Genomic DNA, 17,286 nt, shown 5'->3' on the forward strand with positions numbered 1-17,286 from the left:
TTCAGAAATCTACGAGGCCTACACCTTATCAACGCCCTTTTGTTACTTTCGGTTTCAAAGTGTTGAACCTCTGCTTTGACGGTAGTGATATCTTGTGCATAGGCACCTGGGCTAGTCTTCTAATGTAGCTCAACTAAAGTACGCCCGTGCAAAAGAAGGTGAGGTCTTAAAAACGTCATTCTTGCTAAGGCTTCGCTAGCTACGTTTTTGTTTCTTCTTTAAATATGTCCCATTTTTGCAAACCTCAGAGATCAGCGGCTGACCACGTGTCCTTCAGGCAGGTAAATGCAGCACGTTGGATGATTTAATCTGACAGCAGAGAGCTATCCAACTTTCTGAGTTGCCATCGAGGATGAAGTATGCGCCCACTGCACCGCCCTATCCAAAGAGACGCCATGCAGTGATCACTGAAGAATATGGGCCTCATCTAGTAAACAAAAATGCTGGCTAACATGTCTGCTGAAACGTAGATACTGTCAAGCCGAGTGCTAGAGGAGCACTGAAAATGGGTAAAACGAATTGTATGCCCTTATCTTGTCCAAAATCGACAATGTTGTATTCACATGCCAAATCAGTAAGTAACGAAGCATGAGCTCATAGCGCTTACCTACCACTGCTCGGTCTTCATCCCTACAAACACAGTTGAAATCAACAAACTTTATAACTTTACGATCTTTTGAATAGAGGTCAGCTAATGGCAGAAAAAAATAGTCTTGTCTCAAACAGCTTTATAGGAGCATAAACACAAATAATTCGCCACTGCACACCCGAAACTGCTCACAACAGATAGTCGCCTGTGATCATCTATTCAATATAACACGGTAGTAATCCACAGTGTGTTGGCGAGGAATAGCATTCACTCTCCTGATAAGCCTCACGAGAGACGGCAACATTGAATGCTGACAAAAAAGGCTCAAGAGCAGCTTCAGTCTTCTCATCAGCTGACAGCTTGGTTTCCTGGATGGCTCGCACACTCAAACCCCATTACTTTAAAAGACACCGTATCTGATGTTGCCTCCGACGGTTAGACAATCCCCTAACGTTAATGATAGTGACCTGAAATACTTCGACGCTCGCCATTTTTCGTGCATGTCTCATTGAAAGCCATCCCCTGGGCTGGGATGGCCCGCCTGCAATTCGGCGGCTTGTAGGGCAGACATCGCCCTTCGTTTTCAGGTTACCCTTCCAAATGCCACCATATTGGGTGCCTTCTGCTCATTGCCACCGACACAGACCTCATCATCTGCAGGACGCTTCAAAGATGCGCTGTTCTCCATCGCCTCTTCTGAGACAGCCAAGGCTTCGGCCCATGAAGCCCCGTAGATCACGTCGCTCGCACCTACGCTGACAGCCGATGGAGCGCCGAACACGCTAGAGGCTGGCACTGCAGTCGGCACGCTGCTGCACTATGGCGACGATGGGGCGTCACCGACGAGGCAGGCATGTCACACACTCACTGGCTGTAGTGCCTCTACTTGCCCTACAGAAGGGGTGTCCAGCTGTCGTGATCCCTGGGTGACAGATGACTTCTGTGCATCAAGCACAGGACTCAAAGTAGCAGGCCTAGGCAAACCTGGGCACGTAAGCTTTGGGTCTGGAGACGGAAATTTCAGATGGTCTGTACTTGCAGGCTGTCCTTTGCTGTTATTTGGTGTAGAAGCCTTTGGTCCGCCTTCTGTGGGAAGCTCATCACTCAGCTTACCCGACGCGTCTCCAACATCCGACAGAAACTAAAATTGGAAATTGGTTTTTGGGTACCTGCCTTACATATCGGCTGACACCTGAACCACGCCGTAAGGGAATGAAAAGGAGGGAGTGAAAGACGAAAGGAAGAAAGGGATGCCGTAGTGCAGGGCTGCTGAATAATTTCGACCCCCTTAGGATTTTTAACGTGCATTGAAATCGCACAGCACACGTGCGCCGTTATGTTTTGCCTCCACCGAAACGCAGCTGCCGCGCGGGTTCGAACCCAGGAACTCCGGATAAGTAGCCGAGCGCTCTAAGCACTAAGCCACCGCGGCGGGTATCCGACACATCCATAATTTGTTTTGACGCCGCCTCATGCTCATGTGTCCAGTTACCCTGGCGTAGCCTGTCAGCACAGCTCATGACAAATTTTATCATGTGCCCGAAACGTCGGAATTGGGTGGACTGAGGTGTACACTAATGCCGCACATGGTCCACCCGGCTACACCGAAGAAACAGCTGATGCCTACCTGGGATCACTACTAAGGCCAGTGCCCCGAAAAGATTGAGCATTTGAGGAGTTGTACTTCCTGATACTTCATCATTGAGAGGGAGCCAGATTTCACGGTTCGCTGTTTTCATAGGCTCCATGCCGTGGAACTTCTCACTCTCGATAGTTTGCACAGTTCTAAAAGGCTCCAAAGATTCCACAATCATCTTGTGCTTCATAGAGCGCGGAAGCCAGAGCAGCTTAACGTTAATTTTTTTGGTTTCGGGGTCAAATACGATACACTTCAGATCTTTGACATTGCACTCTGCTTTGACAATAAACTTCTGCTTTGAGGAACTGCTCTCACATTTAGGAATCAAATGCGGCTCATCTGGTACTGGCCAATACATAAAATATCACGGAGGTCCAAAATCTGCGCGAGTGCGTCTCGGAAGACGAGAGCACGGTATGGGCGACCATTGAGGTCAGCATACAGAAAGACGGTGTTCAAGACAACATTATCGGTAGCAAGTCGATGGAGGATAATTTTGTAGGAGTCCGTGGTAACTCCGGGTGTCGAAAGACCTAGGCCAACGGCCAATGCGCTGTTTCCAGCAAGAAGTTTAAGAAACAGCCGTTCAGAACGGCTTCCTCTGCCTCTTCTTCTGCGTCACGACGGTTCAACGTTCGGAGTTGAATAAAGGCGTGTCTAGTGAGTGTACGGTTGTCTTAGAAATGTATATTCACGTGTATTAAGGTGTACATGAGTAATTATGAGCAGATATATTACACAAGCCGCCATTAACCGAGTACAAAAGTAAGTTTCAGGTAAATTTATTTTCTGCTTGGCGTGGCGTAGCGCCATCATGCGGCACACATTCAAGCACCCCCTCGCAATGTACGACGCTCGCCAAGCGCGCGTAGTAATGCAGTGAACGCCAGCTCGGCGACATAGCCATGCCCCCCCCCCCCCCCCCCTAGGACACAAATTCAGAAGGGGACCATGCATAGATTTCTCATTTCCGCAAGTAAGGAGACTTAGGTCGACATGATATTTTTTTTATTTATTTTTCAACTTCACGCAGTAAGGAATGTCTCGCGATGTTGCTGGTTCTGGACGAGAACGGCAGCTAGCCCTACTCTGCTTGCGCAGCTACGAATATCGGCTTCGGAGTGTTCCTTGAAGTGCCCGTGCGCGGCCGGTGAAGTAAGCTGCGGTTAAGTTCGTGGATTCCTTCACGTCCTAGAGCTTTCCATTTGAATGGCACATCTGTTTTCGTTACCTGCGTCAAGGGTGCGGCGATGGGCGAATATATCTTAACGAATCATCGGTAATATCTGCACAGCCACAGGAATCTGTGCACAACTTTTTTGACGGTTGGCTGTGGAAACTGCACGATATCAGTGGTTTTCACCGGGCCCTGGTGTATTTCATCCTTGCTTACGGTGTGGCCCAGAAACAGCAGGTTCCCTTGAGCGAAATGGCACATCTTTGGTATTTGGGTGAGCCCTCGTGACTTGATTGGCTGTAGCTAGCTCCAAAGCCTTTTTAAATAATTGTGGATTGCTGAGAAGATTTCGAAATAATCTAAGTATACTACAAAAATTTGCCACTCGAGGACTGCGAATACTGTGTCCATTACTTGCTGAAACGTAGAAGGGCAGAGCAAAATCGATGTGACATTACGTTGATCTTGTAGAGGGAATCGGGAGTGATGGACTTCTGATGGTTCCGTTCATTGACCTCGATCTGGCAATATGCTCTTTTTTTCATCGTTACCTTTAAAATAGAAACATAGATGGCGAAATTTCTAATTGAGTTGAGACATGCTTCTTGGCTAGCACTCCGCACTTTTGTGCACACTACCAAGAAATTTACGGGAGTTCAATAAAGACATGTACTTGCGACAAGAATTTATGAAAAATTTCCGCAAATTAATGACTATTTTCAGATGTTCCGAGCAATAACTCAAATACGCGGGCTTGCGCAAATTGCATATGCACATTAAAATAGAGACGTAATTACACTCCTGCACCCGATGCCAAATAGAAGTTTTGCTGAGAAGTTTTGCACTCCCCAACTTGCCAGTGATAATCTAATAACGATTAAAAACTACTAAATCAGGATGGACAGCTGGGATAGTTGGAGGCTGTTCATGACGAAAGTTATAGGCACAAAACTTTGCAAGGACAGTGAAAAAGAGGACATAGGACCCGCGCCGTTTTCACAACTGCTTTATCGGTCGTGACATCTCTAATAAACCAGTTGCGAGAACGGAGCGTATCATCGGTCCTCTTTTTGTCTGTCCTTGCAACGTTTGCGCCTACAAATTTTGTCATCAATAAATACTACTTGCATTGGTTTCAGGAACATATGTTGTCCGAGTGACCCTGAACTCGTGCGCGGCGTTACCTTTCACTTCATGGTCACACAGCCAGTGCCAACGGACTTAACAAGAAACCATATATTGGAGTTCAATTTGATGCTAAGCAGCATACAGAGCTCTGTGAAAGGCAAGCAGATTTCTCTCTCAATGCTATATACGCATACGTTGGATTAAAAATACTGTGACAAAAATGCTGCATGATTTCTTGGAGAATTTCTAAAGAACAATATTCAGAACAATTCATAGGACCACTGCAAAGGAGCCAACAATATTTTTTCTTAAATTAGTCACTTGCTGTTTGTTCTAATATAACTAAGCTGTGGCAAAAAAATCACAGAGTGTGCAACACATTGGAACTTACCAAATTATATTAAAAAAGCAGCTTTCAAGAGTAGCGTATAGTTATTTTGCACGCGAATAAAATGCCCTTTCTTTACTGGCTCCACCGATTTAAAGAAAGCGAAAAAATACTAGAGAACGGCTACAGAACTACGAGAGCACATGAAAGAGATCGACACCAACTCGTCGTTGTGTTACGCTCCAACTCGCCCAGTAATCTGCTATTGTGAAAAAAAACACAAAGAAAATGATTGTCACCTGCTGGCGTTACTTCAGTTCCTGGGGGCGAGAGGCTGCACAAGTTTTCTTCAGAGATGGTGATGTCGTCAAGGGCGATGTAGGTGGGCATTCCACTCCATCGAACATAACCATGAAATACGACCTGATGGAGAAATCCACGTTTTAGTGAATAGATATGCATCCTTGATTCATCAAGGTTACCCTTTAGAACAACCACCTTTTACCAACTCAGACACCACAATGGAGATTTACAAGTATTTTATTTTTCTTGTGCGAAGAACTGCAGCTATCATCTAGTACTAAACCGCATGTGATTGCGAAGGTTAACTTTAACAAGGTTAATCTAGTCTATTTCGACCACGCTGGTTCATGTTTATTTCAAAGCAGATAATTTCATTTTTACACGGGCGCTAACCCGCACAAGTATCAAACTTTTTTACTGCGTTTTACCCTGCGAAAAATTGTACTTTGGGCGTAAGATGTTCAGAAACGGCTTTCTGAGCTCGAAGTGCATAGACAAGCGATGCTCAGAACTGCTGTGATAAGTGAACTTCAAATTCGCTAGGCTCGTCTGCGCAGAAAAAAGCCAGATAATCTGTGTAAGCTAATACATTGAGCCCACTCTCTGGGATACGGAAACATCGAATGTCACTACTCTGCAGTGAAAACGTAAATGGCTATAATGGACACCCATGTTTCAGAGGCGATGAGATGGACACGGGCTCTGAAGAAACCATTCACAAGCAAGTGGATGCAAAATTTAGAGCAGCAAAGACGTATTCCCTCGTAGCAAAGCGAATAAGCATTAACGTACTGTAAAAGTGAAAAAGAAAATTGTGCCGGACACACGAAAAAGCCTTCGTAAGGTCAGTGCGAACCATTTCCAGTGTGTGACGCTGCTGTGGTCTGTCAGGCGCCGCTATTAACAGGATGTCGCCGTACATTGCATCTTCGCTGGAGATAAGCTTAACATGACGTTTTGTTGGTGTGACGTGAGTTACGGAGTACATTTCCATGGTGTGCCGCGTTGGCTCGGTGACTAGGAGCAGGTGACCTCGCAGTCGCGGGTTCAACCCCAGCCGCGACGCTCGTATTTTGATGGAGGTACAATAAAAACAACTTAATTATCTGCAATAGCAACGCACGTTAATACAGACCACGTAGTGTGAATTCACCCACGGAGACCTCCACTCTGACGCCCCTTACAGCTGATCTGCCCTCTTGGGGCGGTAAACACAGCAACAAAATCCAATTATAAAATTAAGATGGACAGTGTTCTCGGTCGTCGCATCTAGGACATATGTCGTCTAAACCAGACCTTTTAATTGGTCGTGGCCAGGCTGTATATGGACTTAGAGCAGCGTTCGCCAACTTTTCATTTCCGCGTTTTGTGACGGTCGCGAACCCCTTCGCGGCACTCACAACTTCGCGCGCGGGCGCATACTTTGACTAGTGAGGGTGCAGACATTCTGACTGTTGCAGTTCTGCGTACTCACTGTACGCCCGTTTCCAGCGGGCAGTTACCGACGCCGCCATCTGCCATCCTCTCGTCCGAGCGCCCAAAACCTCTGAACTCCGCTCACTCGTCACCAATTACAATGGATGGAAACGCTTGCTGTGCTCGTGCAAGAACTGATCACCGTTTAGTCGGCGTGAGCCTTAGGTTTCATAAAAAAAACACGAGATGCTGCCGCGCAGTTGGTATTCTATTTTAAACCGTTAGCATTTGAACGCCGACTATCGCAGGAAGTGTCCGGCGATGGTGTGTGCAGCTTCCGTTCATCATCGTTATCAGCCTGACTACATCCACTCCATGTCAAAGGTCTCTCCCATGTCTCTCTAATTAACCCTGTCCTTTGCCAGCTGCGCCCACCCTATGCCTGCAAACTTCCTAATATCATTCACCCACCTGCTGCCGCCCCCTGCTACGCTTGCCTTCTCTTGGAATCCACTCCGTTACCCTTAAGGACCAGCGGTTTTCTTGCCTTCCAGTACATGCACTCCCCAAGCCCATTTCTTCCTCTTGATTTCTACTAGGATGTCATTAACACGCGTTTGTTTCCTCACCCACTCTGCGCGCTTCCAGTCTCTTAACGTTAACCTATCATTTTACTTTCCATGACTCGCGGTGTTGTTCTTAACTTTTCGTTAGCCTCCACGTTTCTGCCTGGCAGGTGAGTACCGGTAAAATACAGCAGATACAGCCGCTGTTCTCTTTTCTCTTGTGGGATATTGGCAACCTGCTATTCATGATCTGAGAGAACCTGGCATATGCGCTCCACCCCATTCTTATCCTTCCAGTTATTTCCCTCTCATGATCAGGATCAGCTGTCAATACCTGCCCCAAGTAGGCGAATTCCTTTACCACTTGCAGCACCTCATTGCCAAATGTGAACTGCTGTTCCCTTGCTAGACTGTATAAATTTACTTTCATTTTATGCATGTTAATTTAAAGACCAACCCTACTGCTCTGTCTGTCTAACTCATCGATCATGATTTGCAGTTCATCTCCTAAGTCCCCCAGCAAGGCAATGTCATCAGCAAATCGCAAATTATTTAGGTATGCTTCATGAACTCTTATACTCAACTCTTCCCAATTCAGGCCTCGGGATACCTCCTGTAAAGAGGAGTTGAACAGCGCTGGCGAGATCCTGTATCCATACCTGACGCCCTTCTTTACTTGAATGTTATGATTGACATTATGGACGACTATGGTAGCTGCTCAGTTCCTATATATATCTGCGGGGGCCCAAGGCCCTATGCGTCCTAAACTCCCCTATATGTAATAAAGTTTACACCACCACCTTCCAGTATTTTGACCTACGGGTTGATTCCGCAATGCCTGTATCACTGATGAGGTTTCCACTGAGTCAAATACTTTCTCGTAATCAATGAAGGCTATATGTAGGCGTTGGTTATATTCTGCGCTTTTCTCTATTATCTGATTGATAGCGTGAATATGTTCCATTGCGAAAAATCTTTTACGAAAGCGTGCTTGATCAGTTGGTTGATTAGAGTCTAAGGTTGGCCTGACTCTATTAGCGATTATCTTAGTAAATGCCTTGTAGGCAACGGATAGTAAGCTGATCGGTCTGTAATTTTTCCAGACATAGGCGTCTCTTTTCTTAAGAAGTAAGATTAGAATTGCGTTCTTCCAAGCTTCTGGTATGGTCGAGGTGATAAGGCATTTCGTATACAGGGTGGCTAGTTTTTCTAGCAGAACCTCCCCTCCGTCTTTCAACAGATCTGCTGTTATCTGATCCTAACCAGAGGCTTTTCCCCTTTGCATTGCTCCTAAAGCTTTCTTTGTTTCCTCTTTGGTTACTGGCGGGATTACGAATTGCTGTGCGCTACTGTTTACATCATTGTCTTTCTGATTGCATCGTCTGCTGTATAGATTTATGTAGAACTCTTTGCCTACTTTAACTAACTTCTTCTTTTTGGTAATTACATTGCACTCCTTGTCTCCTGATGCATATATCGGGTTTTTGCCTATGCATTGTTTCCTATTCACCGCTTTTAGGCTACCTTCGTTCTTTAGAACATGCTCGATTCTCTCCATATTGAGCTTCCTTATGTCTTCTACCTTGCCCTTGTTTATGAACTTCGATAGCTCTGCTATTTCTATTCTGTCTGTAAGGTTAGACACCGTCATGGTTTGAGGTTTCTTAATCAGATCTTTCGTCTCCTGAGATAGCTTGCCGGTATCCTGATGAACCGTCCTACCGCCTACTTCTACTGTGCACTCCGCAATGATAGCTGTCAGGTTATCGTTCATTGTATCAACATTAAGACCATCTTTCTCAGTTAAAGCTGAATATCTGTTCGGCAGCGATATCCTGAATTCCTTCTTCCTGCTAGCTCGTTAATGGACTTCCTCTTTACTAGCTTATTCTGTTCCCTTTTCAAGTCTAAGCTAATTCGAGACCTTACCATTCTGTGGTCGCTACAGCGCACTTTTCCGATGACCTCCACATCCTGCACGATACCAGGGTGAGCGCATAGTATGAATTCAATTTCATTTTTAACCTCACCTTTAAGGCTCTCCCAGCTCCACTTCCTGTTCTCCCGTTTGCTGAAGAAGGTATTCATGACGCGTAAAGTATTTATATCTGCGAACTCTACTAATAGCTCTCCCCTGCTATTCCTAGAACCAATCCCATAGTCGCGGAGCGCCTGGTGGCCAGCCTGCTTCTTGCCCACTTTCGCATTGAAGTCGCCCATCAGTAAAGTGTACTGCGTTTTTACTTTGTTCATTGCTGATTCCACGTCTTCATAGAAGCTTTCAACAGTCTGTTCATCATGACTAGATGCAGACGCGTGGGCCTGCACCACCTTCAGCTAGTACCTCTTATTAAGCCTAACTGCGATATCCTCCACCCTTTCGCTAATACCATCGAACTTCTCTACTTTGCCACCTATATCCCAATTAATGAAGAACCACACACCTAGTTCTCGTCTATCTGCTTATTCGTAATAGAACAGTATGGGCCCCTCTTTTAGTACTGTGTACGCCTCACCTGTCCTCCTAACTTCACTAAGCCCTATGACATCCCATTCTTTCAACAGCACTGCTAGTCCCTTCAACAGCACTGCCAGGCTAGCCTCACTAGATAAGGTTCTAGCTTTAAACGTTGCCAGGTTCAAATTCCAATGGAGGCCGGTCCAGAACCAGAAATTCTTAACATCTTCCGCTGCGTCACAGGTCTGACCGCCGCCTTGGTCAGTTGCTTCGCAGCCGCTGGGGACTGAGGGCCGAGGGTTAATTGGTTAGCCTCGGTTAGCAAGACGCAAAGGAGAGAAAGAGGGTAGAGAGACAGTTGTAGATGGAAGAAGAGATGATTGGCGGCGATGGGAGGCGCGAGGGACACAACGGTCATCTGTCAAGGTTCATGGTTGGAGAAATTGGGGAGTGGGTACGGTACGGCAAGTGACACTGTAATGGCTGACGTGGAGCGGGAGAGTGGAGCAGCGGTTGCAGAGTGCCACATGGCGATTGATCTATTTATCAAGCCTCATCATTACGCTCTGTTGACCCATCGGACACAGTGGCTGCTCTGTCCGGGAGAAATATTCAATCTAACGAACACGCATATTCTGCCGCAAGAATCTCATTTATATAGCCGAGGTAACGGAGTGGATTCTAAGGAAGGTAAGTGGAGCAGGGGCCGGCAGAAAGTTAGGTGGGCGGATGAGATTAAGTTTGCCGGGATACGGTGACCGCGGCTAGCAATAGACAGGGTTTTTTGGAGAGACATGCCAACTGCCCTGCAGTTGCGTTGTAAGGTTGATGATGATGATGCTCATGATGAGATTTTTTAGCCACGCCACTGGGGGCTCTTGCATGCCCACTTAGGCTCTCCAGTTTGCAGAAACTGATACTCATGGTTCATAACTTGCTCCGTTATATGAGCTCTGCCAACAGCTCTCCTGCTATTCCTAGAACATGTAATGCTGCATGGTCTCCTGTCTGCCTCTTGCCCAACTTGGCACTGAAGGAGTTCATCGTGGCAATGTACTGCGTTTATACTGTACTAAATGTCGATTCCGGCGGTAAATTATCATTAAAGGTTGCGCAACAGAAGTAAAAGGTAGTGTACCGAGACAAGGTACTGGCAAAGCCTCTAAGGAGATGAGATGCCTGATTAAGAAACGCGAAAAATAAAGTTGACGGGAGAGCTAAGTTTCGGCTTGAGGGTATGAGGAGAAAAAGTTAAATGCGCACTAAAGAGGAATCTGAACTCGTCTTTTTACCACTGAAATTCTATGTACATGTTCCGGGCATTCTTAGGAACTTCGAATTATTATCCTGTGCGGTTGATTGCCATAATTAAATCGGATTAAACGTACCGACTCCCGCCTCTTTCTGAACAGTACGCGGCAGGTAGGCGGAGTAAACCAACGCATGGAGTGCCTTCAGGCATTCCAGTGGCCACTCCGCTTTCTCTTTTATTTTGTTTTTTAGATTTCTGTGAATAAACAGTTTCAGTCACAGACAATATAGACTCAAATTAGGCCTACGGAAATAAAAATAGACCTTGACACTGAATTACGTAATGCTCCGCCGACGCAGAGCGGCAAGCCGCCGCGGGACTGGCTGACGCGTTGGTTGACTCCTACCTAACGTGTTGAGTTAAAAAAAAAAGGTGCGAGCCAGGACGTTTAATCCAATTTATTTAGAGAGATCTGCCGCACAGGACAATATTTCGAAGTTTCTAATAATGCCTGGAACGTGTAGAGTTCCCGCGGTGGAAATACGTGTTCAGATTTCTCTTTAGTACACATTTAATGGGTCCTTTGAGCAGCTTGGAGTCCCCTTTGCGTATCACTTTGTATACAGAGATACTGTTCTTTCTTCCATCACCACATAACGATTAATTTACCCTTAAGTGTGCAGTGGGGTAGTAGTAGAGATCTTTCCCGTGCAAGTACTCGCCTGTCCCCTATGTTCTGCCTACATGTTCATACATGCGGAATTTATCATTATATATTTCTGATTCATAGGTTGCGAGAAGTATTCATATATTCCTGGCGCAGTAGTGCGGCAATTATGCAACGCGCCAGTGCCACGGCAGGTGACTGCTTGCAGCACAGCCACAGGTGTGCTTCTGAGAATAAGGTTGCTCATCCTGAGAAACCTGTCATAACAAGTCATTAATTTAACTGCCACCTACCATGCTCAGCATGCTGCAACCTGAACCGGAGAGTAGGTTTTGATGATGTCACAAAACCACGTGGCTTATCTGCGTGCGTTTCGCTAACAAATCCACCGACGATGACGACGCCAAATTTCATGCAGAACGGGAGACTTTACGTTGTCGCGTTATGTGATTGACTTTCCGCGCAGATGAGATAGAGCTGTCAGAACGGTATAATTACCGGCAACTGTCAATATAGGAGATGGACTGCAAAGCATGATCAATGAGTTTGACAGGAAGAGGAGAACAGTCAGTCTAAAATTAACATGCAGAACACCGTAGTAATGTTCAACAGTCTAGCAAGGGAATGGCCGTTCACAGTTGGTAGCGAGGTGCAGGATTCGGTAAAGGATTACTAATGGTAGGAGTGACAGCAGATCAGATCATGAGAGGGAAATGAATAGAAGAGTAAGAATGGAGTGGGGTGCATATGGCAGGTTTTCTGAGACCATGAATGGCAGTTTATCAATTTCCCTAATGAGAAAAGCATACAGCAGCTCTGTGTAACCTCTCACCTGTCTACTCACATACGGGGCAGAACCGTGGAGACTAACGAAAAGGTTCAGCTTATGTACGCACCTTTATACTAAAGAACATTACGTTCTGGGACATCTTTAGCAAGGCGCAAAAGATACCAGGTCGTGACACCTTTCTGGTTGTGGGTGGTTTCAAAGCCCCCAGTCGGTTGTGGGGCTATCGCAAGAAAGAGTCGCGTGGCAAAAAGCTTGTGGAACATATCTCCACGGTGACCATTACTCTCCATACTGAACCCGTCCATTCAACACGTATGGGTAGCACCATAACTCGGGACACCAATCCCGGTCTTACCCTCACCCACAACACCAGACACGCAGACTGGATCAATACAAAGGATGCCCTTGGTAGTGACCACTGCATCATAAACGGTATCACTTACACTGGCCCCCTATATCGCCCCATAGCGAAGGCCCGCCTGCCTGACTGGACGGCTTTTCGTCAATGGTTGCCCCCGTACACTGCTCCAAAACAACTATCCTTCCTGGGCGCACATCTTTCTCCAAACACTAAACAGACATGAGAAGCAAATACAACTCACAAATAATGTGACAGACGTGGACAACTATCTACTGCATCTCTGGGAAGCGCGGCGCAGCTTCACTAAGAGGTGGCGCCGTCAGAATCACAAGAAACTGAGCTTGCGGATTCACGACCTCGCCCAAAAGGCGGCTGAGCATACTGCCCAGCTCGCCGACTCTAACTGGGTGGATCGCTGTAACTCGGCTGCTAGACGAACGTCTTCTCTAGGCATCAAATTATATATCGAAGCGACTGGACCACGATTTGGAGGTCAGGAAAATTTCTTGTAAAGATGACGTCCTGCGTTACTCTTTTTTGTTAGAACTGTGTGAGAATGAAACAGTTTGCCATCAAGCGCTGTGTATATTCCAATGAAAAATGTTTTTTTCATGTGTTTAAATAATATGTAAAGTTACAGTTGACGTTTGTAGCCACCTGCTGTAATGCCCTACGGGCGATGCAGGTATCCAATAAATAAACAAACAATGCACAATACTTGGAGGCTATTGCGCAGCCTCATAGATCCAACTTAGACCCGCACAGAAGCTCAGAGACTTCTGCGACGAGCAATACTTAACTTAAAGGGTAATCCGGACCAGCTTGCAGAGGCTCTACGGGAACAGTATCTGTATCAAGTCCAAGCCCCCCGTGGAGAGGAATATCTCTATGCAGGCAGAGATAACTCAGATCTGAATCATCCGTTCTAGCTTCACGATCTGCGGCCGGGTTTTTCTAAAATGAGACGAGGTACTGCGTTACAGTCTAGCTTTTGGTCATCCCTCCTGACCCAGCGTTTGAGGCCCTGTTAGAATATATCAACGCAATCTGGAAACTAGACATACCACTAACCCTTTATCGGAAAACAGCGCTTGTCACCTTCATTCCCAAGGCAAGTAAGCCCATCAATACCGATTACCTCCGAGCTATCTATTTAGTGTCTTGTGCGGCCAAGCTTATCAATACCATGGTTCGAGATCACCTCTACGAATATTCGTAGGGCCGTAATACGTTCGCAGACACGATGTTCGGATTCCGGCTTCATAAGTAAGCCCAGGACATTCCGCTTCAACACAGCCACGAGATACTCACGCCTGTCAAGCACGCTCTTGCTCGCTCACCTCAGCGAAACACACTGCGGACGCAATTTTTTTAATTATATAGAGCGTTTCTTAACGAACCGCGAAGCCTTTATCCGCATTCAAGACAAGGAGCACGGTTCTTACACTATCTGTAAGCGCGGCATGCTACAAACCGCAGTGTTGTCCACAGCACTATTAATCTGGCAATGCTCCACCTCTCTGCCGAACTGGCTGGAGGTGAATGTGTACAGTATGCACTGTATGCCGACATCACCATTTGGGCAACAGAGGGCAACATTGGTCAACTCGAGGACCGCCTGCAAACAGCGGCTGGCATAATAGATCGCTATGCTGAGTACTGTGGTCTCCAGTACTGTCTACAAAAATCAGAAGTCGTGCATCTCCGCCCTCACCGAGAAACAAGACCCCAATACTTCCGTCTCCGGCTAGTTGACCCATATACACGAAGGCACTGAGATTAGAGTCCTCGGACTTTTTGTTCACTGAAATCGTCGCTCTCACACAACCCTGCTGAAGCTTCGCAAGGTTGGCGACCAAGTGGGCCGCATGCATGTTCCGCCGCGTCTGCAAGAAGCGTGGGGCCTCAGAAGTAAGGATGCGATGAGAAACGCCCATGCTTTTGTGACGAGTCAAATTTTTTATTCGACTGCATACTTGCACTTGCGGAAGCATGATGAAGACATCTTGGAGGTTTCTCTCCGCAAGATGATCAAGAGGGCACTCGACGTCCCGATCTCTACCTAAAATGCGAGGCTCCTTGCATTGGGGGTGCTGAACACCTATCGGGAGCTGCGCGAGGTGCACCTCACTAATGAATAAACCCGTCATGCTCAGACTTTGTCCGGCCGTCACCTTCTAGATCGGCTATGTATACAACACGACCATCACATTTAGGAAAGGGTACGAGTGCCCAAACTGTAGACAAGCGCACTCATGTTCGAACCCTTCCTATCCAAATAGACAGAGAAGACCACCATGAAAGGCGTAAGGCGCGGGCAAATGCCTTGCAACGCCATTATGCCTCCAAACACAGCGTTTTCGGCATAGACGATGCGGACGCACACCATTCTAGGGGGGGGGGGGCTGGTACACCGCCACAGTCATTCACGAGGAAAGACAGGTGGACGGCCACATTTTTAAGGCAGGTAGCAATCGCCCTGGCTGCCTCCCGCCCTCAATATAAATTCTTATCTGACTCGCGAGGTGCCTTGCGGAATTATGAGCTGGGCTGGACAACGCTTACAGCGCAAGGAATACTTCGAAGAAGAGCTCGGAATCACGACCCCACAATCGGATTTTTCATTTGGACTTCAGGCGGCCAGGGGTTACCAGGGAACGAGGCCGCCAACGACGCCGCCCGCGCACTCACTAACCGAGCCCTCGACGTAGATCCTACCGACCTGGATCAAGACACCTGTCCTCTTTTAACATTCAAAGATATATCCGCTCATTACTGGGACTCGCACCGTCAGTACCCGGCTCCTCTCAAGGGGGCTGGGGAAAGCGGATGAAAGAATACTTCTAGGCTCTTTACTCTCTACTGTGCCCGGCAGTACTCAAACATTTCGATCCTTCCTTCTCTGGCCTCTGCTCTTTGTGTGGGAACGGGCTGACACCTTTCACGTGACCTGATTATAGCGAAAAAATCTTCCCCTGCCACCCCTGACACTTTTCCCCTATCCGACAGGACTGGGAGGCGGCTCTGCTCGGCTGCCTGAACCTAACGGCCCAACAAACCCTGGCTCAGCGAGCTTGAGGGGTTGTCCATGCCAGGGGGGTCCCTGAGTAGAGGACTCCACCTAGTAATGTAAGGAGAGCAGCTCACTACAGGCTGCCTCCGTGTCAAGCTCTATGTTAATATAATTAAATGCTTTTAACCACCACCACCACCACCTACGCGAAAATATACGGATAAAGGTGGTCTATCTCCTAGGAACGACCACAGCGCAAGCTGAACTAGTAGATGAGACCGAACTATTTGTATATACGTGAGTACAGTCACCATACTCGCCGTGAAGTGAAAACACATTCAAATTCTTAAGGGCCAGCATTCATATGTCCGGTTTCATCGCTATCCCCTGAATAGTAAGGAGCACATCACGGTCCCGTATACACCTCAGTGGAGAGAAATGTCATGCGGCCGCGATGCTGCCGCAAACTATGATGGGATGAATTACTAGTGGGCATTTTCAAAGGTTTTAACTTTTGAAAACGCACCGAGCAGTCTCTGCACTAGCGCGGATACAAAGTAATGCCAAATAATTCTTGTTAAAAGACGTACAAGCAATAGCAGAGAGTCAAATGCATTATACATAGAAAGCGTGCGGTCACTGTGAGCGAAACTGTTAGCTCAGAGAGATCTATAAATGTGCGAATAGGCTGTGGGATACAATGGTATCCCTCCTCGTCCCCTGCGCCGGCGGCGATCGTGACTGCCACGCGCGCGCGCCACCAGGAATGTGGAAAGAAGGCACTCCTGCGACTCTGCTCTTTCCCCAACCTTGTCGTGACGTCACTGCAGCACGCTGCCTGCTACGGAAGGCGGTGCGTGCCTGAGCATGTGTGTTCCTACTGAACGTGTTGTTCCTACTGAAGCAATGCCCGAGGGAATAAAAAGGAACTCGCGGCGGGAAAACGGCTCTCAGGCTGCGGGCCTCGCTCTATCTGATTGCCTCGAGGGACCTCCTCGCTGGCCGCCGATCCCCGAACCCAACGCTGGTCGACAACAACGACTTGGTGAGCTACTGAACGTCTATTTTTCAGATAGAACATTATTGCGCAGTGTGCTTTGCCTCGCATTAGGACAATAAACTACTGCCTAGCGTGCCCTGTCGCTGCCTATCTCGTCCGGACCTGCCATGGGTGCGAATTTACGCCACGGGTTGGGGAAACGTGACGCGTTCTAATTACGCCTGCGTGTAGCTGGCACGGAAGCACGCCTTCCCGGCCGGCTGGACGCAGAGTTACCAAAATCTTGTCGCCCGAACGTGGGTATTAGTAGGCTTCGGCATTGTTATTGCGCTACTCAAGGTTTACACAGACAAGAACGACACATACAGACAGGGCGCAAACTATCAACTATCTGTATGTGTCGTTCTTGTCTGTGTAAACCTTGAGTAGCGCAATAACAATGCCGAAGATTACAAACCAACTAGGCCCATGTGAACCTCTTCTTAGATTTATTAGTAGGCATTTGAGCAGTGGACTTTGTTCGAGCGAATCACTAGCGTCACCCTAATAAAGGACGACAGCCGATAGGCCTGAGTTTCAGTCTTTGTTCATGCTGTGAT

The sequence above is a fragment of the Amblyomma americanum genome, chromosome 4 (genome assembly GCF_052857255.1).
Source record: "Amblyomma americanum isolate KBUSLIRL-KWMA chromosome 4, ASM5285725v1, whole genome shotgun sequence".
NCBI lineage: Eukaryota > Metazoa > Arthropoda > Arachnida > Ixodida > Ixodidae > Amblyomma > Amblyomma americanum.